The sequence below is a fragment of the Taudactylus pleione genome, unplaced genomic scaffold, assembly GCF_031769625.1.
Source record: "Taudactylus pleione unplaced genomic scaffold, aTauple2 ptg000225l, whole genome shotgun sequence".
In the NCBI taxonomy this organism is placed as follows: Eukaryota; Metazoa; Chordata; class Amphibia; order Anura; family Myobatrachidae; genus Taudactylus; species Taudactylus pleione.
In genome coordinates, this window is record NW_028284627.1 from 10910318 (window position 1) to 10935949 (window position 25632).

A 25632-nucleotide genomic window follows, 5' to 3' on the forward strand; every position below is an offset into this window, starting at 1 on the left:
ATTTCACAAAGACAGAAAAAAAGAAGAATATTTTTATTGTTTGTGTAGCACACTTTGAGGGTGTCACCACCCTTTAACACACAATTCACAAAGACAGAAAAAAAAAGAACAATATTTTTATTGTTTGTGTAGCACACTTTGAGGGTGTCACCACCCTTTAACAGACAGACGCACGCTAGACGCTGCTGCTTTGAGGATGCAAGTGCGGCTACAGCCCACACAATTAACAAAGACAGAAGAAAAAAGAACAATATTTTTAACAGACAGACGCACGCTTGTCGCTGCTGCTTTGAGGATGCAAGTGCAGCTACAGCCCACACAATTCACAAAGACAGAAAAAAAAGAAGAATATTTTTATTGTTTGTGTAGCACACTTTGAGGGTGTCACCACCCTTTAACAGACAGATGCACGCTTGTCGCTGCTGCTTTGAGGATGCAAGTGCAGCTACAGCCCACACAATTCACAAAGACAGAAAAAAAAGAACAATATTTTTATTGTTTGTGTAGCACACTTTGAGGGTGTCACCACCCTTTAACAGACAGACGCATGCTTGTCGCTGCTGCTTTAAGGATCCAGGTGCGGCTACAGCCCACACATTTCACAAAGACAGAAAAAAAAAGAACAATATTTTTATTGTTTGTGTAGCACACTTTGAGGGTGTCACCACCCTTTAACAGACAGACGCACGCTTGTCGCTGCTGCTTTAAGGATGCAGGTGCGGCTACAGCCCACACATTTCACAAAGACAGAAAAAAAAAGAAGAATATTTTTATTGTTTGTGTAGCACACTTTGAGGGTGTCACCACCCTTTAACAGACAGACGCACGCTTGTCGCTGTTGCTTTGAGGATGCAAGTGCGGCTACATCGCACACAAGTCACAAACACATTAAAAAAAAAAGTTTTTTATTTTTTGGAGCACTTTGAGAGTTACACCACCCTTTAACAGACAGACGCACGCTTGTCGCTGCTGCTTTGAGGATGCAAGTGCGGCTACAGCCCACACAATTCACAAAGACAGAAAAAAAGAACAATATTTTTATTGTTTGTGTAGCACACTTTGAGGGTGTCACCACCCTTTAACAGACAGACACACGCTTGTCGCTGCTGCTTTGAGGATGCAAGTGCGGCTACAGCCCACACAATTCACAAAGATAGAAAAAAAAGAACAATATTTTTATTGTTTGTGTAGCACACTTTGAGGGTGTCACCACCCTTTAACAGACAGACGCACGCTTGTCGCTGCTGCTTTAAGGATGCAGGTGCGGCTACAGCCCACACATTTCACAAAGACAGAAAAAAAAAGAACAATATTTTTATTGTTTGTGTAGCACACTTTGAGGGTGTCACCACCCTTTAACAGACAGACGCACGGTTGTCGCTGCTGCTTTAAGGATGCAGGTGCGGCTACAGCCCACACATTTCACAAAGACAGAAAAAAAAGAAGAATATTTTTATTGTTTGTGTAGCACACTTTGAGGGTGTCACCACCCTTTAACAGACAGATGCACGCTTGTCGCTGCTGCTTTAAGGATGCAGGTGCGGCTACAGCCCACACATTTCACAAAGACAGAAAAAAAAAGAACAATATTTTTATTGTTTGTGTAGCACACTTTGAGGGTGTCACCACCCTTTAACAGACAGACGCACGCTTGTTGCTGATGCTTTAAGGAAGCAGGTGCGGCTACAGCCCACACATTTCACAAAGACAGAAAAAAAAAGAAGAATATTTTTATTGTTTGTGTAGCACACTTTGAGGGTGTCACCACCCTTTAACAGACAGACGCACGCTTGTCGCTGCTGCTTTGACGATGCAAGTGCAGCTACAGCCCACACAATTCACAAAGACAGAAAAAAAAGAAGAATATTTTTATTGTTTGTGTAGCACACTTTGAGGGTGTCACCACCCTTTAACAGACAGACGCACACTTGTCGCTGTTGCTTTGAGGATGCAAGTGCGGCTACATCGCACACAAGTCACAAACACATAAAAAAAATAGTTTTTTATTTTTTGGAGCACTATGAAAGTTACACCACCCTTTAACAGACAGACGCACGCTTGTCGCTGCTGCTTTGAGGATGCAGGTGCGGCTACAGCCCACACATTTCACAAAGACAGAAAAAAAAAGAAGAATATTTTTATTGTTTGTGTAGCACACTTTGAGGGTGTCACCACCCTTTAACAGACAGACGCACGCTTGTCGCAGCTGCTTTAATGAAGCAGGTGCGGCTACAGCCCACACAATTCACAAAGACAGAAAAAAAAGAAGAATATTTTTATTGTTTGTGTAGCACACTTTGAGGGTGTCACCACCCTTTAACAGACAGACGCACGCTTGTCGCTGTTGCTGTGAGGATGCAAGTGCGGCTACATCGCACACAAGTCACAAACACATAAAAAAAAGAACAATATTTTTATTGTTTGTGTAGCACACTTTGAGGGTGTCACCACCCTTTAACAAACAGACGCACGCTTGTCGCTGCTGCTTTGAGGATGCAAGTGCGGCTACAGCCCACACAATTCACAAAGACAGAAAAAAAAAGAACAATATTTTTATTGTTTGTGTTGCACACTTTGAGGGTGTCACCACCGTTTAACAGACAGACGCACGCTTGTCGCTGCTGCTTTAAGGATGCAGGTGCGGCTACAGCCCACACATTTCACAAAGACAGAAAAAAAGAAGAATATTTTTATTGTTTGTGTAGCACACTTTGAGGGTGTCACCACCCTTTAACACACAATTCACAAAGACAGAAAAAAAAAGAACAATATTTTTATTGTTTGTGTAGCACACTTTGAGGGTGTCACCACCCTTTAACAGACAGACGCACGCTAGACGCTGCTGCTTTGAGGATGCAAGTGCGGCTACAGCCCACACAATTAACAAAGACAGAAGAAAAAAGAACAATATTTTTAACAGACAGACGCACGCTTGTCGCTGCTGCTTTGAGGATGCAAGTGCAGCTACAGCCCACACAATTCACAAAGACAGAAAAAAAAGAAGAATATTTTTATTGTTTGTGTAGCACACTTTGAGGGTGTCACCACCCTTTAACAGACAGATGCACGCTTGTCGCTGCTGCTTTGAGGATGCAAGTGCAGCCACAGCCCACACAATTCACAAAGACAGAAAAAAAAGAACAATATTTTTATTGTTTGTGTAGCACACTTTGAGGGTGTCACCACCCTTTAACAGACAGACGCATGCTTGTCGCTGCTGCTTTAAGGATCCAGGTGCGGCTACAGCCCACACATTTCACAAAGACAGAAAAAAAAAGAACAATATTTTTATTGTTTGTGTAGCACACTTTGAGGGTGTCTCCACCCTTTAACAGACAGACGCACGCTTGTCGCTGCTGCTTTAAGGATGCAGGTGCGGCTACAGCCCACACATTTCACAAAGACAGAAAAAAAAGAAGAATATTTTTATTGTTTGTGTAGCACACTTTGAGGGTGTCACCACCCTTTAACAGACAGACGCACGCTTGTCGCTGTTGCTTTGAGGATGCAAGTGCGGCTACATCGCACACAAGTCACAAACACATTAAAAAAAAATAGTTTTTTATTTTTTGGAGCACTTTGAGAGTTACACCACCCTTTAACAGACAGACGCACGCTTGTCGCTGCTGCTTTGAGGATGCAAGTGCGGCTACAGCCCACACAATTCACAAAGACAGAAAAAAAGAACAATATTTTTATTGTTTGTGTAGCACACTTTGAGGGTGTCACCACCCTTTAACAGACAGACACACGCTTGTCGCTGCTGCTTTGAGGATGCAAGTGCGGCTACAGCCCACACAATTCACAAAGATAGAAAAAAAAGAACAATATTTTTATTGTTTGTGTAGCACACTTTGAGGGTGTCACCACCCTTTAACAGACAGACGCACGCTTGTCGCTGCTGCTTTAAGGATGCAGGTGCGGCTACAGCCCACACATTTCACAAAGACAGAAAAAAAAAGAACAATATTTTTATTGTTTGTGAAGCACACTTTGAGGGTGTCACCACCCTTTAACAGACAGATACATGCTTGTCGCTGCTGGTTTGAGGATGCAAGTGCGGCTACAGCCCACACAAATCACAAAGACAGAAAAAAAAGAACAATATTTTTATTGTTTGTGTAGCACACTTTGAGGGTGTCACCACCCTTTAACAGACAGACGCACGGTTGTCACTGCTGCTTTAAGGATGCAGGTGCGGCTACAGGCCACACATTTCACAAAGACAGAAAAAAAAGAAGAATATTTTTATTGTTTGTGTAGCACACTTTGAGGGTGTCACCACCCTTTAACAGACAGACGCACGCTTGTCGCTGCTGCTTTAAGGATGCAGGTGCGGCTACAGCCCACACATTTCACAAAGACAGAAAAAAAAAGAACAATATTTTTATTGTTTGTGTAGCACACTTTGAGGGTGTCACCACCCTTTAACAGACAGACGCACGCTTGTCGCTGATGCTTTAAGGAAGCAGGTGCGGCTACAGCCCACACATTTCACAAAGACAGAAAAAAAAAGAAGAATATTTTTATTGTTTGTGTAGCACACTTTGAGGGTGTCACCACCCTTTAACAGACAGACGCACGCTTGTCGCTGCTGCTTTGACGATGCAAGTGCAGCTACAGCCCACACAATTCACAAAGACAGAAAAAAAAGAAGAATATTTTTATTGTTTGTGTAGCACACTTTGAGGGTGTCACCACCCTTTAACAGACAGACGCACACTTGTCGCTGTTGCTTTGAGGATGCAAGTGCGGCTACATTGCACACAAGTCACAAACACATAAAAAAATAGTTTTTTATTTTTTGGAGCACTATGAAAGTTACACCAGCCTTTAACAGACAGACGCACGCTTGTCGCTGCTGCTTTGAGGATGCAGGTGCGGCTACAGCCCACACATTTCACAAAGACAGAAAAAAAAAGAAGAATATTTTTATTGTTTGTGTAGCACACTTTGAGGGTGTCACCTCCCTTTAACAGACAGACGCACGCTTGTCGCAGCTGCTTTAATGAAGCAGGTGTGGCTACAGCCCACACATTTCACAAAGACAGAAAAAAAAAGAAGAATATTTTTATTGTTTGTGTAGCACACTTTGAGGGTGTCACCACCCTTTAACAGACAGACGCACGCTTGTCGCTGCTGCTTTGACAATGCAAGTGCAGCTACAGCCCACACAATTCACAAAGATAGAAAAAAAAGAACAATATTTTTATTGTTTGTGTAGCACACTTTGAGGGTGTCACCACCCTTTAACAGACAGACGCACGCTTGTCGCTGCTGCTTTGACAATGCAAGTGCAGCTACAGCCCACACAATTCACAAAAACAGAAAAAAAAGAACAATATTTTTATTGTTTGTGTAGCACACTTTGAGGGTGTCACCACCCTTTAACAAACAGACGCACGCTTGTCGCTGCTGCTTTGAGGATGCAAGTGCGGCTACAGCCCACACAATTCACAAAGACAGAAAAAAAAGAACAATATTTTTATTGTTTGTGTTGCACACTTTGAGGGTGTCACCACCGTTTAACAGACAGACACACGCTTGTCGCTGCTGCTTTAAGGATGCAGGTGCGGCTACGGCCCACACATTTCACAAAGACAGAAAAAAAGAAGAATATTTTTATTGTTTGTGTAGCACACTTTGAGGGTGTCACCACCCTTTAACACACAATTCACAAAGACAGAAAAAAAAAGAACAATATTTTTATTGTTTGTGTAGCACACTTTGAGGGTGTCACCACCCTTTAACAGACAGACGCACGCTAGTCGCTGCTGCTTTGAGGATGCAAGTGCGGCTACAGCCCACACAATTCACAAAGACAGAAAAAAAAAGAACAATATTTTTAACAGGCAAACGCACGCTTGTCGCTGCTGCTTTGAGGATGCAAGTGCAGCTACAGCCCACACAATTCACAAAGACAGAAAAAAAAGAAGAATATTTTTATTGTTTGCGTAGCACACTTTGAGGGTGTCACCACCCTTTAACAGACAGATGCACGCTTGTCGCTGCTGCTTTGAGGATGCAAGTGCAGCTACAGCCCACACAATTCACAAAGACAGAAAAAAAATAACAATATTTTTATTGTTTGTGTAGCACACTTTGAGGGTGTCACCACCCTTTAACAAACAGACGCATGCTTGTCGCTGCTGCTTTAAGGATCCAGGTGCGGCTACAGCCCACACATTTCACAAAGACAGAAAAAAAAAGAAGAATATTTTTATTGTTTGTGTAGCACACTTTGAGGGTGTCACCACCCTTTAACAGACAGACGCACGCTTGTCGCTGTTGCTTTGAGGATGCAAGTGCGGCTACATCGCACACAAGTCACAAACACATAAAAAAAAATAGTTTTTTATTTTTTGGAGCACTTTGAGAGTTACACCACCCTTTAACAGACAGACTCACGCTTGTCGCTGCTGCTTTGAGGATGCAAGTGCGGCTACAGCCCACACAATTCACAAAGACAGAAAAAAAGAACAATATTTTTATTGTTTGTGTAGCACACTTTGAGGGTGTCACCACCCTTTAACAGACAGACGCACGCTTGTCGCTGCTGCTTTGAGGATGCAAGTGCGGCTACAGCCCACACAATTCACAAAGAAAGAAAAAAAAGAACAATATTTTTATTGTTTGTGTAGCACACTTTGATGGTGTCACCACCCTTTAACAGACAGACGCACGCTTGTCGCTGCTGCTTTATGGATGCAGGTGCGGCTACAGCCCACACATTTCACAAAGACAGAAAAAAAAGAACAATATTTTTATTGTTTGTGAAGCACACTTTGAGGGTGTCACCACCCTTTAACAGACAGATGCACGCTTGTCGCTGCTGCTTTGAGGATGCAAGTGCGGCTACAGCCCACACAATTCACAAAGACAGAAAAAAAGAACAATATTTTTATTGTTTGTGTAGCACACTTTGAGGGTGTCACCACCCTTTAACAGACAGACACACGCTTGTCGCTGCTGCTTTGAGGATGCAAGTGCGGCTACAGCCCACACAATTCACAAAGATAGAAAAAAAAGAACAATATTTTTATTGTTTGTGTAGCACACTTTGAGGGTGTCACCACCCTTTAACAGACAGACGCACGCTTGTCGCTGCTGCTTTAAGGATGCAGGTGCGGCTACAGCCCACACATTTCACAAAGACAGAAAAAAAAAGAACAATATTTTTATTGTTTGTGTAGCACACTTTGAGGGTGTCACCACCCTTTAACAGACAGACGCACGGTTGTCGCTGCTGCTTTAAGGATGCAGGTGCGGCTACAGCCCACACATTTCACAAAGACAGAAAAAAAAGAAGAATATTTTTATTGTTTGTGTAGCACACTTTGAGGGTGTCACCACCCTTTAACAGACAGACGCACGCTTGTCGCTGCTGCTTTAAGGATGCAGGTGCGGCTACAGCCCACACATTTCACAAAGACAGAAAAAAAAAGAACAATATTTTTATTGTTTGTGTAGCACACTTTGAGGGTGTCACCACCCTTTAACAGACAGACGCACGCTTGTCGCTGATGCTTTAAGGAAGCAGGTGCGGCTACAGCCCACACATTTCACAAAGACAGAAAAAAAAAGAAGAATATTTTTATTGTTTGTGTAGCACACTTTGAGGGTGTCACCACCCTTTAACAGACAGACGCACACTTGTCGCTGCTGCTTTGACGATGCAAGTGCAGCTACAGCCCACACAATTCACAAAGACAGAAAAAAAAGAAGAATATTTTTATTGTTTGTGTAGCACACTTTGAGGGTGTCACCACCCTTTAACAGACAGACGCACACTTGTCGCTGTTGCTTTGAGGATGCAAGTGCGGCTACATCGCACACAAGTCACAAACACATAAAAAAAATAGTTTTTTATTTTTTGGAGCACTATGAAAGTTACACCACCCTTTAACAGACAGACGCACGCTTGTCGCTGCTGCTTTGAGGATGCAGGTGCGGCTACAGCCCACACATTTCACAAAGACAGAAAAAAAAAGAAGAATATTTTTATTGTTTGTGTAGCACACTTTGAGGGTGTCACCACCCTTTAACAGACAGACGCACGCTTGTCGCAGCTGCTTTAATGAAGCAGGTGCGGCTACAGCCCACACAATTCACAAAGACAGAAAAAAAAGAAGAATATTTTTATTGTTTGTGTAGCACACTTTGAGGGTGTCACCACCATTTAACAGACAGACGCACGCTTGTCGCTGTTGCTGTGAGGATGCAAGTGCGGCTACATCGCACACAAGTCACAAACACATAAAAAAAAGAACAATATTTTTATTGTTTGTGTAGCACACTTTGAGGGTGTCACCACCCTTTAACAAACAGACGCACGCTTGTCGCTGCTGCTTTGAGGATGCAAGTGCGGCTACAGCCCACACAATTCACAAAGACAGAAAAAAAAAGAACAATATTTTTATTGTTTGTGTTGCACACTTTGAGGGTGTCACCACCGTTTAACAGACAGACGCACGCTTGTCGCTGCTGCTTTAAGGATGCAGGTGCGGCTACAGCCCACACATTTCACAAAGACAGAAAAAAAGAAGAATATTTTTATTGTTTGTGTAGCACACTTTGAGGGTGTCACCACCCTTTAACACACAATTCACAAAGACAGAAAAAAAAAGAACAATATTTTTATTGTTTGTGTAGCACACTTTGAGGGTGTCACCACCCTTTAACAGACAGACGCATGCTAGACGCTGCTGCTTTGAGGATGCAAGTGCGGCTACAGCCCACACAATTAACAAAGACAGAAGAAAAAAGAACAATATTTTTAACAGACAGACGCACGCTTGTCGCTGCTTCTTTGACAATGCAAGTGCAGCTACAGCCCACACAATTCACAAAGATAGAAAAAAAAGAACAATATTTTTATTGTTTGTGTAGCACACTTTGAGGGTGTCACCACCCTTTAACAGACAGATGCACGCTTGTCGCTGCTGCTTTGACAATGCAAGTGCAGCTACAGCCCACACAATTCACAAAGACAGAAAAAAAAGAACAATATTTTTATTGTTTGTGTAGCACACTTTGAGGGTGTCACCACCCTTTAACAAACAGACGCACGCTTGTCGCTGCTGCTTTGAGGATGCAAGTGCGGCTACAGCCCACACAATTCACAAAGACAGAAAAAAAAAGAACAATATTTTTATTGTTTGTGTTGCACACTTTGAGGGTGTCACCACCGTTTAACAGACAGACACACGCTTGTCGCTGCTGCTTTAAGGATGCAGGTGCGGCTACGGCCCACACATTTCACAAAGACAGAAAAAAAGAAGAATATTTTTATTGTTTGTGTAGCACACTTTGAGGGTGTCACCACCCTTTAACACACAATTCACAAAGACAGAAAAAAAAAGAACAATATTTTTATTGTTTGTGTAGCACACTTTGAGGGTGTCACCACCCTTTAACAGACAGACGCACGCTAGTCGCTGCTGCTTTGAGGATGCAAGTGCGGCTACAGCCCACACAATTCACAAAGACAGAAAAAAAAAAGAACAATATTTTTAACAGGCAGACGCACGCTTGTCGCTGCTGCTTTGAGGATGCAAGTGCAGCTACAGCCCACACAATTCACAAAGACAGAAAAAAAAGAAGAATATTTTTATTGTTTGTGTAGCACACTTTGAGGGTGTCACCACCCTTTAACAGACAGATGCACGCTTGTCGCTGCTGCTTTGAGGATGCAAGTGCAGCTACAGCCCACACAATTCACAAAGACAGAAAAAAAATAACAATATTTTTATTGTTTGTGTAGCACACTTTGAGGGTGTCACCACCCTTTAACAAACAGACGCATGCTTGTCGCTGCTGCTTTAAGGATCCAGGTGCGGCTACAGCCCACACATTTCACAAAGACAGAAAAAAAAAGAAGAATATTTTTATTGTTTGTGTAGCACACTTTGAGGGTGTCACCACCCTTTAACAGACAGACGCACGCTTGTCGCTGTTGCTTTGAGGATGCAAGTGCGGCTACATCGCACACAAATCACAAACACATAAAAAAAAATAGTTTTTTATTTTTTGGAGCACTTTGAGAGTTACACCACCCTTTAACAGACAGACGCACGCTTGTCGCTGCTGCTTTGAGGATGCAAGTGCGGCTACAGCCCACACAATTCACAAAGACAGAAAAAAAGAACAATATTTTTATTGTTTGTGTAGCACACTATGAGGGTGTCACCACCCTTTAACAGACAGACGCACGCTTGTCGCTGCTGCTTTGAGGATGCAAGTGCGGCTACAGCCCACACAATTCACAAAGACAGAAAAAAAAGAACAATATTTTTATTGTTTGTGTAGCACACTTTGAGGGTGTCACCACCCTTTAACAGACAGACGCACGCTTGTCGCTGCTGCTTTAAGGATGCAGGTGCGGCTACAGCCCACACATTTCACAAAGACAGAAAAAAAAGAACAATATTTTTATTGTTTGTGAAGCACACTTTGAGGGTGTCACCACCCTTTAACAGACAGATGCACGCTTGTCGCTGCTGCTTTGAGGATGCAAGTGCGGCTACAGCCCACACAATTCACAAAGACAGAAAAAAAGAACAATATTTTTATTGTTTGTGTAGCACACTTTGAGGGTGTCACCACCCTTTAACAGACAGACACACGCTTGTCGCTGCTGCTTTGAGGATGCAAGTGCGGCTACAGCCCACACAATTCACAAAGATAGAAAAAAAAGAACAATATTTTTATTGTTTGTGTAGCACACTTTGAGGGTGTCACCACCCTTTAACAGACAGACGCATGCTTGTCGCTGCTGCTTTAAGGATGCAGGTGCGGCTACAGCCCACACATTTCACAAAGACAGAAAAAAAAAGAACAATATTTTTATTGTTTGTGTAGCACACTTTGAGGGTGTCACCACCCTTTAACAGACAGACGCACGGTTGTCGCTGCTGCTTTAAGGATGCAGGTGCGGCTACAGCCCACACATTTCACAAAGACAGAAAAAAAAGAAGAATATTTTTATTGTTTGTGTAGCACACTTTGAGGGTGTCACCACCCTTTAACAGACAGACGCACGCTTGTCGCTGCTGCTTTAAGGATGCAGGTGCGGCTACAGCCCACACATTTCACAAAGACAGAAAAAAAAAGAACAATATTTTTATTGTTTGTGTAGCACACTTTGAGGGTGTCACCACCCTTTAACAGACAGACGCACGCTTGTCGCTGATGCTTTAAGGAAGCAGGTGCGGCTACAGCCCACACATTTCACAAAGACAGAAAAAAAAAGAAGAATATTTTTATTGTTTGTGTAGCACACTTTGAGGGTGTCACCACCCTTTAACAGACAGACGCACGCTTGTCGCTGCTGCTTTGACGATGCAAGTGCAGCTACAGCCCACACAATTCACAAAGACAGAAAAAAAAGAAGAATATTTTTATTGTTTGTGTAGCACAGTTTGAGGGTGTCACCACCCTTTAACAGACAGACGCACACTTGTCGCTGTTGCTTTGAGGATGCAAGTGCGGCTACATCGCACACAAGTCACAAACACATAAAAAAAATAGTTTTTTATTTTTTGGAGCACTATGAAAGTTACACCACCCTTTAACAGACAGACGCACGCTTGTCGCTGCTGCTTTGAGGATGCAGGTGCGGCTACAGCCCACACATTTCACAAAGACAGAAAAAAAAAGAAGAATATTTTTATTGTTTGTGTAGCACACTTTGAGGGTGTCACCACCCTTTAACAGACAGACGCACGCTTGTCGCAGCTGCTTTAATGAAGCAGGTGCGGCTACAGCCCACACAATTCACAAAGACAGAAAAAAAAGAAGAATATTTTTATTGTTTGTGTAGCACACTTTGAGGGTGTCACCACCATTTAACAGACAGACGCACGCTTGTCGCTGTTGCTGTGAGGATGCAAGTGCGGCTACATCGCACACAAGTCACAAACACATAAAAAAAAGAACAATATTTTTATTGTTTGTGTAGCACACTTTGAGGGTGTCACCACCCTTTAACAAACAGACGCACGCTTGTCGCTGCTGCTTTGAGGATGCAAGTGCGGCTACAGCCCACACAATTCACAAAGACAGAAAAAAAAAGAACAATATTTTTATTGTTTGTGTTGCACACTTTGAGGGTGTCACCACCGTTTAACAGACAGACGCACGCTTGTCGCTGCTGCTTTAAGGATGCAGGTGCGGCTACAGCCCACACATTTCACAAAGACAGAAAAAAAGAAGAATATTTTTATTGTTTGTGTAGCACACTTTGAGGGTGTCACCACCCTTTAACACACAATTCACAAAGACAGAAAAAAAAAGAACAATATTTTTATTGTTTGTGTAGCACACTTTGAGGGTGTCACCACCCTTTAACAGACAGACGCACGCTAGACGCTGCTGCTTTGAGGATGCAAGTGCGGCTACAGCCCACACAATTAACAAAGACAGAAGAAAAAAGAACAATATTTTTAACAGACAGACGCACGCTTGTCGCTGCTTCTTTGACAATGCAAGTGCAGCTACAGCCCACACAATTCACAAAGATAGAAAAAAAAGAACAATATTTTTATTGTTTGTGTAGCACACTTTGAGGGTGTCACCACCCTTTAACAGACAGATGCACGCTTGTCGCTGCTGCTTTGACAATGCAAGTGCAGCTACAGCCCACACAATTCACAAAGACAGAAAAAAAAGAACAATATTTTTATTGTTTGTGTAGCACACTTTGAGGGTGTCACCACCCTTTAACAAACAGACGCACGCTTGTCGCTGCTGCTTTGAGGATGCAAGTGCGGCTACAGCCCACACAATTCACAAAGACAGAAAAAAAAAGAACAATATTTTTATTGTTTGTGTTGCACACTTTGAGGGTGTCACCACCGTTTAACAGACAGACACACGCTTGTCGCTGCTGCTTTAAGGATGCAGGTGCGGCTACGGCCCACACATTTCACAAAGACAGAAAAAAAGAAGAATATTTTTATTGTTTGTGTAGCACACTTTGAGGGTGTCACCACCCTTTAACACACAATTCACAAAGACAGAAAAAAAAAGAACAATATTTTTATTGTTTGTGTAGCACACTTTGAGGGTGTCACCACCCTTTAACAGACAGACGCACGCTAGTCGCTGCTGCTTTGAGGATGCAAGTGCGGCTACAGCCCACACAATTCACAAAGACAGAAAAAAAAAGAACAATATTTTTAACAGGCAGACGCACGCTTGTCGCTGCTGCTTTGAGGATGCAAGTGCAGCTACAGCCCACACAATTCACAAAGACAGAAAAAAAAGAAGAATATTTTTATTGTTTGTGTAGCACACTTTGAGGGTGTCACCACCCTTTAACAGACAGATGCACGCTTGTCGCTGCTGCTTTGAGGATGCAAGTGCAGCTACAGCCCACACAATTCACAAAGACAGAAAAAAAATAACAATATTTTTATTGTTTGTGTAGCACACTTTGAGGGTGTCACCACCCTTTAACAAACAGACGCATGCTTGTCGCTGCTGCTTTAAGGATCCAGGTGCGGCTACAGCCCACACATTTCACAAAGACAGAAAAAAAAAGAAGAATATTTTTATTGTTTGTGTAGCACACTTTGAGGGTGTCACCACCCTTTAACAGACAGACGCACGCTTGTCGCTGTTGCTTTGAGGATGCAAGTGCGGCTACATCGCACACAAATCACAAACACATAAAAAAAAATAGTTTTTTATTTTTTGGAGCACTTTGAGAGTTACACCACCCTTTAACAGACAGACGCACGCTTGTCGCTGCTGCTTTGAGGATGCAAGTGCGGCTACAGCCCACACAATTCACAAAGACAGAAAAAAAGAACAATATTTTTATTGTTTGTGTAGCACACTATGAGGGTGTCACCACCCTTTAACAGACAGACGCACGCTTGTCGCTGCTGCTTTGAGGATGCAAGTGCGGCTACAGCCCACACAATTCACAAAGACAGAAAAAAAAGAACAATATTTTTATTGTTTGTGTAGCACACTTTGAGGGTGTCACCACCCTTTAACAGACAGACGCACGCTTGTCGCTGCTGCTTTAAGGATGCAGGTGCGGCTACAGCCCACACATTTCACAAAGACAGAAAAAAAAGAACAATATTTTTATTGTTTGTGAAGCACACTTTGAGGGTGTCACCACCCTTTAACAGACAGATGCACGCTTGTCGCTGCTGCTTTGAGGATGCAAGTGCGGCTACAGCCCACACAATTCACAAAGACAGAAAAAAAGAACAATATTTTTATTGTTTGTGTAGCACACTTTGAGGGTGTCACCACCCTTTAACAGACAGACACACGCTTGTCGCTGCTGCTTTGAGGATGCAAGTGCGGCTACAGCCCACACAATTCACAAAGATAGAAAAAAAAGAACAATATTTTTATTGTTTGTGTAGCACACTTTGAGGGTGTCACCACCCTTTAACAGACAGACGCATGCTTGTCGCTGCTGCTTTAAGGATGCAGGTGCGGCTACAGCCCACACATTTCACAAAGACAGAAAAAAAAAGAACAATATTTTTATTGTTTGTGTAGCACACTTTGAGGGTGTCACCACCCTTTAACAGACAGACGCACGGTTGTCGCTGCTGCTTTAAGGATGCAGGTGCGGCTACAGCCCACACATTTCACAAAGACAGAAAAAAAAGAAGAATATTTTTATTGTTTGTGTAGCACACTTTGAGGGTGTCACCACCCTTTAACAGACAGACGCACGCTTGTCGCTGCTGCTTTAAGGATGCAGGTGCGGCTACAGCCCACACATTTCACAAAGACAGAAAAAAAAAGAACAATATTTTTATTGTTTGTGTAGCACACTTTGAGGGTGTCACCACCCTTTAACAGACAGACGCACGCTTGTCGCTGATGCTTTAAGGAAGCAGGTGCGGCTACAGCCCACACATTTCACAAAGACAGAAAAAAAAAGAAGAATATTTTTATTGTTTGTGTAGCACACTTTGAGGGTGTCACCACCCTTTAACAGACAGACGCACGCTTGTCGCTGCTGCTTTGACGATGCAAGTGCAGCTACAGCCCACACAATTCACAAAGACAGAAAAAAAAGAAGAATATTTTTATTGTTTGTGTAGCACACTTTGAGGGTGTCACCACCCTTTAACAGACAGACGCACACTTGTCGCTGTTGCTTTGAGGATGCAAGTGCGGCTACATCGCACACAAGTCACAAACACATAAAAAAAATAGTTTTTTATTTTTTGGAGCACTATGAAAGTTACACCACCCTTTAACAGACAGACGCACGCTTGTCGCTGCTGCTTTGAGGATGCAGGTGCGGCTACAGCCCACACATTTCACAAAGACAGAAAAAAAAAGAAGAATATTTTTATTGTTTGTGTAGCACACTTTGAGGGTGTCACCACCCTTTAACAGACAGACGCACGCTTGTCACAGCTGCTTTAATGAAGCAGGTGCGGCTACAGCCCACACAATTCACAAAGACAGAAAAAAAAGAAGAATATTTTTATTGTTTGTGTAGCACACTTTGAGGGTGTCACCACCCTTTAACAGACAGACGCACGCTTGTCGCTGTTGCTGTGAGGATGCAAGTGCGGCTACATCGCACACAAGTCACAAACACATAAAAAAAAGAACTATATTTTTATTGTTTGTGTAGCACACTTTGAGGGTGTCACCACCCTTTAACAAACAGACGCACGCTTGTCGCTGCTGCTTTGAGGATGCAAGTGCGGCTACAGCCCACACAATTCACAAAGACAGAAAAAAAAAGAACAATATTTTTATTGTTTGTGTTGCACACTTTGAGGGTGTCACCACCGTTTAACAGACAGACGCACGCTTGTCGCTGCTGCTTTAAGGATGCAGGTGCGGCTACAGCCCACACATTTCACAAAGACAGAAAAAAAGAAGAATATTTTTATTGTTTGTGTAGCACACTTTGAGGGTGTCACCACCCTTTAACACACAATTCACAAATACAGAAAAAAAAAGAACAATATTTTTATTGTTTGTGTAGCACACTTTGAGGGTGTCACCACCCTTTAACAGACAGACGCACGCTAGACGCTGCTGCTTTGAGGATGCAAGTGCGGCTACAGCCCACACAATTAACAAAGACAGAAGAAAAAAGAACAATATTTTTAACAGACAGACGCACGCTTGTCGCTGCTGCTTTGAGGATGCAAGTGCAGCTACAGCCCACACAATTCACAAAGACAGAAAAAAAAGAAGAATATTTTTATTGTTTGTGTAGCACACTTTGAGGGTGTCACCACCCTTTAACAGACAGATGCACGCTTGTCGCTGCTGCTTTGAGGATGCAAGTGCAGCCACAGCCCACACAATTCACAAAGACAGAAAAAAAAGAACAATATTTTTATTGTTTGTGTAGCAAACTTTGAGGGTGTCACCACCCTTTAACAGACAGACGCATGCTTGTCGCTGCTGCTTTAAGGATCCAGGTGCGGCTACAGCCCACACATTTCACAAAGACAGAAAAAAAAAGAACAATATTTTTATTGTTTGTGTAGCACACTTTGAGGGTGTCACCACCCTTTAACAGACAGACGCACGCTTGTCGCTGCTGCTTTAAGGATGCAGGTGCGGCTACAGCCCACACATTTCACAAAGACAGAAAAAAAAAGAAGAATATTTTTATTGTTTGTGTAGCACACTTTGAGGGTGTCACCACCCTTTAACAGACAGACGCACGCTTGTCGCTGTTGCTTTGAGGATGCAAGTGCGGCTACATCGCACACAAGTCACAAACACATTAAAAAAATTAGTTTTTTATTTTTTGGAGCACTTTGAGAGTTACACCACCCTTTAACAGACAGACGCACGCTTGTCGCTGCTGCTTTGAGGATGCAAGTGCGGCTACAGCCCACACAATTCACAAAGACAGAAAAAAAGAACAATATTTTTATTGTTTGTGTAGCACACTTTGAGGGTGTCACCACCCTTTAACAGACAGACACACGCTTGTCGCTGCTGCTTTGAGGATGCAAGTGCGGCTACAGCCCACACAATTCACAAAGATAGAAAAAAAAGAACAATATTTTTATTGTTTGTGTAGCACACTTTGAGGGTGTCACCACCCTTTAACAGACAGACGCACGCTTGTCGCTGCTGCTTTAAGGATGCAGGTGCGGCTACAGCCCACACATTTCACAAAGACAGAAAAAAAAAGAACAATATTTTTATTGTTTGTGAAGCACACTTTGAGGGTGTCACCACCCTTTAACAGACAGATGCATGCTTGTCGCTGCTGGTTTGAGGATGCAAGTGCGGCTACAGCCCACACAAATCACAAAGACAGAAAAAAAAGAACAATATTTTTATTGTTTGTGTAGCACACTTTGAGGGTGTCACCACCCTTTAACAGACAGACGCACGGTTGTCGCTGCTGCTTTAAGGATGCAGGTGCGGCTACAGGCCACACATTTCACAAAGACAGAAAAAAAAGAAGAATATTTTTATTGTTTGTGTAGCACACTTTGAGGGTGTCACCACCCTTTAACAGACAGACGCACGCTTGTCGCTGCTGCTTTAAGGATGCAGGTGCGGCTACAGCCCACACATTTCACAAAGACAGAAAAAAAAAGAACAATATTTTTATTGTTTGTGTAGCACACTTTGAGGGTGTCACCACCCTTTAACAGACAGACGCACGCTTGTCGCTGATGCTTTAAGGAAGCAGGTGCGGCTACAGCCCACACATTTCACAAAGACAGAAAAAAAAAGAAGAATATTTTTATTGTTTGTGTAGCACACTTTGAGGGTGTCACCACCCTTTAACAGACAGACGCACGCTTGTCACTGCTGCTTTGACGATGCAAGTGCAGCTACAGCCCACACAATTCACAAAGACAGAAAAAAAAGAAGAATATTTTTATTGTTTGTGTAGCACACTTTGAGGGTGTCACCACCCTTTAACAGACAGACGCACACTTGTCGCTGTTGCTTTGAGGATGCAAGTGCGGCTACATCGCACACAAGTCAAAAACACATAAAAAAAATAGTTTTTTATTTTTTGGAGCACTATGAAAGTTACACCAGCCTTTAACAGACAGACGCACGCTTGTCGCTGCTGCTTTGAGGATGCAGGTGCGGCTACAGCCCACACATTTCACAAAGACAGAAAAAAAAAGAAGAATATTTTTATTGTTTGTGTAGCACACTTTGAGGGTGTCACCACCCTTTAACAGACAGACGCACGCTTGTCGCAGCTGCTTTAATGAAGCAGGTGCGGCTACAGCCCACACATTTCACAAAGACAGAAAAAAAAAGAAGAATATTTTTATTGTTTGTGTAGCACACTTTGAGGGTGTCACCACCCTTTAACAGACAGACGCACGCTTGTCGCTGCTGCTTTGACAATGCAAGTGCAGCTACAGCCCACACAATTCACAAAGATAGAAAAAAAAGAACAATATTTTTATTGTTTGTGTAGCACACTTTGAGGGTGTCACCACCCTTTAACAGACAGACGCACGCTTGTCGCTGCTGCTTTGACAGTGCAAGTGCAGCTACAGCCCACACAATTCACAAAGACAGAAAAAAAAGAACAATATTTTTATTGTTTGTGTAGCACACTTTGAGGGTGTCACCACCCTTTAACAAACAGACGCACGCTTGTCGCTGCTGCTTTGAGGATGCAAGTGCGGCTACAGCCCACACAATTCACAAAGACAGAAAAAAAAGAACAATATTTTTATTGTTTGTGTAGCACACTTTGAGGGTGTCACCACCCTTTAACAGACAGACGCACGGTTGTCGCTGCTGCTTTAAGGATGCAGGTGCGGCTACAGCCCACACATTTCACAAAGACAGAAAAAAAAGAAGAATATTTTTATTGTTTGTGTAGCACACTTTGAGGGTGTCACCACCCTTTAACAGACAGACGCATGCTTGTCGATGCTGCTTTAAGGATGCAGGTGCGGCTACAGCCCACACATTTCACAAAGACAGAAAAAAAAAGAACAATATTTTTATTGTTTGTGTAGCACACTTTGAGGGTGTCACCACCCTTTAACAGACAGATGCACGCTTGTCGCTGATGCTTTAAGGAAGCAGGTGCGGCTACAGCCCACACATTTCACAAAGACAGAAAAAAAAAGAAGAATATTTTTATTGTTTGTGTAGCACACTTTGAGGGTGTCACCACCCTTTAACAGACAGACGCACGCTTGTCGCAGCTGCTTTGACGATGCAAGTGCAGCTACAGCCCACACAATTCACAAAGACAGAAAAAAAAGAAGAATATTTTTATTGTTTGTGTAGCACACTTTGAGGGTGTCACCACCCTTTAACAGACAGACGCACACTTGTCGCTGTTGCTTTGAGGATGCAAGTGCGGCTACATCGCACACAAGTCACAAACACATAAAAAAAATAGTTTTTTATTTTTTGGAGCACTATGAAAGTTACACCACCCTTTAACATACAGACGCACGCTTGTCGCTGCTGCTTTGAGGATGCAGGTGCGGCTACAGCCCACACATTTCACAAAGACAGAAAAAAAGAAGAATATTTTTATTGTTTGTGTAGCACACTTTGAGGGTGTCACCACCCTTTAACAGACAGACGCACGCTTGTCGCAGCTGCTTTAATGAAGCAGGTGCGGCTACAGCCCACACATTTCACAAAGACAGAAAAAAAAAGAAGAATATTTTTATTGTTTGTGTAGCACACTTTGAGGGTGTCACCACCCTTTAACAGACAGACGCACGCTTGTCGCTGCTGCTTTGACAATGCAAGTGCAGCTACAGCCCACACAATTCACAAAGATAGAAAAAAAAGAACAATATTTTTATTGTTTGTGTAGCACACTTTGAGGGTGTCACCACCCTTTAAAAGACAGACGCACGCTTGTCGCTGCTGCTTTGACAATGCAAGTGCAGCTACAGCCCACACAATTCACAAAGACAGAAAAAAAAGAACAATATTTTTATTGTTTGTGTAGAACACTTTGAGGGTGTCACCACCCTTTAACAGACAGACGCACGCTTGTCGCTGCTGGTTTGAGGATGCAAGTGCGGCTACAGCCCACACAATTCACAAAGACAGAAAAAAAAAGAAGAATATTTTTATTGTTTGTGTAGCACACTTTGAGGGTGTCACCACCCTTTAACAGACAGACGCACGCTTGTCACTGCTTCTTTGAGGATGCAAGTGCGGCTACATCGCACACAAGTCACAAACACATTAAAAAAATAGTTTTTTATTTTTTGGAGCACTTTGAGAGTTACACCACCCTTTAACAGACAGACGCACACTTGTCGCTGCTGCATTGAGGATGCAAGTGCGGCTACAGCCCACACAAATCACAAAGACAGAAAAAAAAAGTAGAATATTTTTATTGTTTGTGTAGCACACTTTGAGGGTGTCACCAACCTTTAACAGACAGACGCACGTTTGTCGCTGCTGCTTTAAGGATGCAGGTGCGGCTACAGCACACACATTTCACAAAGACAGAAAAAAAAGAACAATATTTTTATTGTTTGTGTAGCACACTTTGAGGGTGTCACCACCCTTTAAAAGACAGACGCACGCTTGTCGCTGCTGCTTTGAGGATGCAAGTGTGGCTACAGCCCACACAATTCACAAAGACAGAAAAAAAAGAACAATATTTTTATTGTTTGTGTAGCACACTTTGAGGGTGTCACCACCCTTTAACAGACAGACACACGCTTGTCGCTGCTGCTTTAAGGATGCAGGTGCGGCTACAGCCCACACATTTCACAAAGACAGAAAAAAAAGAATAATATTTTTATTGTTTGTGTAGCACACTTTGAGGGTGTCACCACCCTTTAACAGACAGACGCACGCTTGTCGCTGCTGCTTTGACGATGCAAGTGCAGCTACAGCCCACACAATTCACAAAGACAGAAAAAAAAGAAGAATATTTTTATTGTTCGTGCAGCACACTTTGTGGGTGTCACCACCCTTTAACAGACAGACGCACGCTTGTCGCTGCTGCTTTGAGGATGCAAGTGCGGCTACAGCCCACACAATTCACAAAGACAGAAAAAAAAAGAACAATATTTTTAACAGACAGACGCACGCTTGTCGCTGCTACTTTGAGGATGCAAGTGCAGCTACAGCCCACACAATTCACAAAGACAGAAAAATAGAAGAATATTTTTATTGTTTGTGTAGCACACTTTGAGGGTGTCACCACCCTTTAACACACAATTCACAAAGACAGAAAAAAAAAGAACAATATTTTTATTGTTTGTGTAGCACACTTTGAGGGTGTCACCACCCTTTAACAGACAGACGCACGCTTGTCGCTGCTGCTTTGAGGATGCAAGTGCGGCTACAGCCCACACAATTCACAAAGACAGAAAAAAAAGGAACAATATTTTTAACAGACAGACGCACGCTTGTCGCAGCTGCTTTGAGGATGCAAGTGCAGCTACAGCCCACACAATTCACGAAGACAGAAAAAAAAGAAGAATATTTTCATTGTTTGTGTAGCACACTTTGAGGGTGTCACCACCCTTTAACAGACAGATGCACGCTTGTCGCTGCTGCTTTGAGGATGCAAGTGCGGCTACAGCCCACACAATTCACAAAGACAGAAAAAAAAGAACAATATTTTTATTGTTTGTGTAGCACACTTTGAGGGTGTCACCACCCTTTAACAGACAGACGCACGCTTGTCGCTGCTGCATTAAGGATCCAGGTGCGGCTACAGCCCACACATTTCACAAAGACAGAAATAAAAAGAACAATATTTTTATTGTTTGTGTAGCACACTTTGAGGGTGTCACCACCTTTTAACAGACAGACGCACGCTTGTCGCTGCTGCTTTAAGGATGCAGGTGCGGCTACAGCCCACACATTTCACAAAGACAGAAAAAAAAGAATAATATTTTTATTGTTTGTGTAGCACACTTTGAGGGTGTCACCACCCTTTAACAGACAGACGCACGCTTGTCGCTGCTGCTTTGACGATGCAAGTGCAGCTACAGCCCACACAATTCACAAAGACAGAAAAAAAAGAAGAATATTTTTATTGTTCGTGCAGCACACTTTGTGGGTGTCACCACCCTTTAACAGACAGACGCACGCTTGTCGCTGCTGCTTTGAGGATGCAAGTGCGGCTACAGCCCACACAATTCACAAAGACAGAAAAAAAAAGAACAATATTTTTAACAGGCAGACGCACGCTTGTCGCTGCTGCTTTGAGGATGCAAGTGCAGCTACAGCCCACACAATTCACAAAGACAGAAAAAAAAGAAGAATATTTTTATTGTTTGTGTAGCACACTTTGAGGGTGTCACCACCCTTTAACAGACAGATGCACGCTTGTCGCTGCTGCTTTGAGGATGCAAGTGCAGCTACAGCCCACACAATTCACAAAGACAGAAAAAAAATAACAATATTTTTATTGTTTGTGTAGCACACTTTGAGGGTGTCACCACCCTTTAACAAACAGACGCATGCTTGTCGCTGCTGCTTTAAGGATCCAGGTGCGGCTACACATTTCACAAAGACAGAAAAAAAAAGAACAATATTTTTATTGTTTGTGTAGCACACTTTGAGGGTGTCACCACCCTTTAACAGACAGACGCACGCTTGTCGCTGCTGCTTTAAGGATGCAGGTGCGGCTACAGCCCACACATTTCACAAAGACAGAAAAAAAAAGAAGAATATTTTTATTGTTTGTGTAGCACACTTTGAGGGTGTCACCACCCTTTAACAGACAGACGCACGCTTGTCGCTGTTGCTTTGAGGATGCAAGTGCGGCTACATCGCACACAAGTCACAAACACATAAAAAAAAATAGTTTTTTATTTTTTGGAGCACTTTGAGAGTTACACCACCCTTTAACAGACAGACGCACGCTTGTCGCTGCTGCTTTGAGGATGCAAGTGCGGCTACAGCCCACACAATTCACAAAGACAGAAAAAAAGAACAATATTTTTATTGTTTGTGTAGCACACTTTGAGGGTGTCACCACCCTTTAACAGACAGACGCACGCTTGTCGCTGCTGCTTTGAGGATGCAAGTGCGGCTACAGCCCACACAATTCACAAAGACAGAAAAAAAAGAACAATATTTTTATTGTTTGTGTAGCACACTTTGAGGGTGTCACCACCCTTTAACAGACAGACGCACGCTTGTCGCTGCTGCTTTAAGGATGCAGGTGCGGCTACAGCCCACACATTTCACAAAGACAGAAAAAAAAGAACAATATTTTTATTGTTTGTGAAGCACACTTTGAGGGTGTCACCACCCTTTAACAGACAGATGCACGCTTGTCGCTGCTGCTTTGAGGATGCAAGTGCGGCTACAGCCCACACAATTCACAAAGACAGAAAAAAAAGAACAATATTTTTATTGTTTGTGTAGCACACTTTGAGGGTGTCACCACCCTTTAACAGACAGACGCACGGTTGTCGCTGCTGCTTTAAGGATGCAGGTGCGGCTACAGCCCACACATTTCACAAAGACAGAAAAAAAAGAAGAATATTTTTATTGTTTGTGTAGCACACTTTGAGGGTGTCACCACCCTTTAACAGACAGACGCATGCTTGTCGATGCTGCTTTAAGGATGCAGGTGCGGCTACAGCCCACACATTTCACAAAGACAGAAAAAAAAAGAACAATATTTTTATTGTTTGTGTAGCACACTTTGAGGGTGTCACCACCCTTTAACAGACAGACGCACGCTTGTCGCTGATGCTTTAAGGAAGCAGGTGCGGCTACAGCCCACACATTTCACAAAGACAGAAAAAAAAAGAAGAATATTTTTATTGTTTGTGTAGCACACTTTGAGGGTGTCACCACCCTTTAACAGACAGACGCACGCTTGTCGCAGCTGCTTTGACGATGCAAGTGCAGCTACAGCCCACACAATTCACAAAGACAGAAAAAAAAGAAGAATATTTTTATTGTTTGTGTAGCACACTTTGAGGGTGTCACCACCCTTTAACAGACAGACGCACACTTGTCGCTGTTGCTTTGAGGATGCAAGTGCGGCTACATCGCACACAAGTCACAAACACATAAAAAAAATAGTTTTTTATTTTTTGGAGCACTATGAAAGTTACACCACCCTTTAACATACAGACGCACGCTTGTCGCTGCTGCTTTGAGGATGCAGGTGCGGCTACAGCCCACACATTTCACAAAGACAGAAAAAAAGAAGAATATTTTTATTGTTTGTGTAGCACACTTTGAGGGTGTCACCACCCTTTAACAGACAGACGCACGCTTGTCGCAGCTGCTTTAATGAAGCAGGTGCGGCTACAGCCCACACATTTCACAAAGACAGAAAAAAAAAGAAGAATATTTTTATTGTTTGTGTAGCACACTTTGAGGGTGTCACCACCCTTTAACAGACAGACGCACGCTTGTCGCTGCTGCTTTGACAATGCAAGTGCAGCTACAGCCCACACAATTCACAAAGATAGAAAAAAAAGAACAATATTTTTATTGTTTGTGTAGCACACTTTGAGGGTGTCACCACCCTTTAAAAAACAGACGCACGCTTGTCGCTGCTGCTTTGACAATGCAAGTGCAGCTACAGCCCACACAATTCACAAAGACAGAAAAAAAAGAACAATATTTTTATTGTTTGTGTAGAACACTTTGAGGGTGTCACCACCCTTTAACAGACAGACGCACGCTTGTCGCTGCTGGTTTGAGGATGCAAGTGCGGCTACAGCCCACACAATTCACAAAGACAGAAAAAAAAAGAAGAATATTTTTATTGTTTGTGTAGCACACTTTGAGGGTGTCACCACCCTTTAACAGACAGACGCACGCTTGTCACTGCTTCTTTGAGGATGCAAGTGCGGCTACATCGCACACAAGTCACAAACACATTAAAAAAATAGTTTTTTATTTTTTGGAGCACTTTGAGAGTTACACCACCCTTTAACAGACAGACGCACACTTGTCGCTGCTGCATTGAGGATGCAAGTGCGGCTACAGCCCACACAAATCACAAAGACAGAAAAAAAAGTAGAATATTTTTATTGTTTGTGTAGCACACTTTGAGGGTGTCACCAACCTTTAACAGACAGACGCACGTTTGTCGCTGCTGCTTTAAGGATGCAGGTGCGGCTACAGCACACACATTTCACAAAGACAGAAAAAAAAGAACAATATTTTTATTGTTTGTGTAGCACACTTTGAGGGTGTCACCACCCTTTAAAAGACAGACGCACGCTTGTCGCTGCTGCTTTGAGGATGCAAGTGTGGCTACAGCCCACACAATTCACAAAGACAGAAAAAAAAGAACAATATTTTTATTGTTTGTGTAGCACACTTTGAGGGTGTCACCACCCTTTAACAGACAGACACACGCTTGTCGCTGCTGCTTTAAGGATGCAGGTGCGGCTACAGCCCACACATTTCACAAAGACAGAAAAAAAAGAATAATATTTTTATTGTTTGTGTAGCACACTTTGAGGGTGTCACCACCCTTTAACAGACAGACGCACGCTTGTCGCTGCTGCTTTGACGATGCAAGTGCAGCTACAGCCCACACAATTCACAAAGACAGAAAAAAAAGAAGAATATTTTTATTGTTCGTGCAGCACACTTTGTGGGTGTCACCACCCTTTAACAGACAGACGCACGCTTGTCGCTGCTGCTTTGAGGATGCAAGTGCGGCTACAGCCCACACAATTCACAAAGACAGAA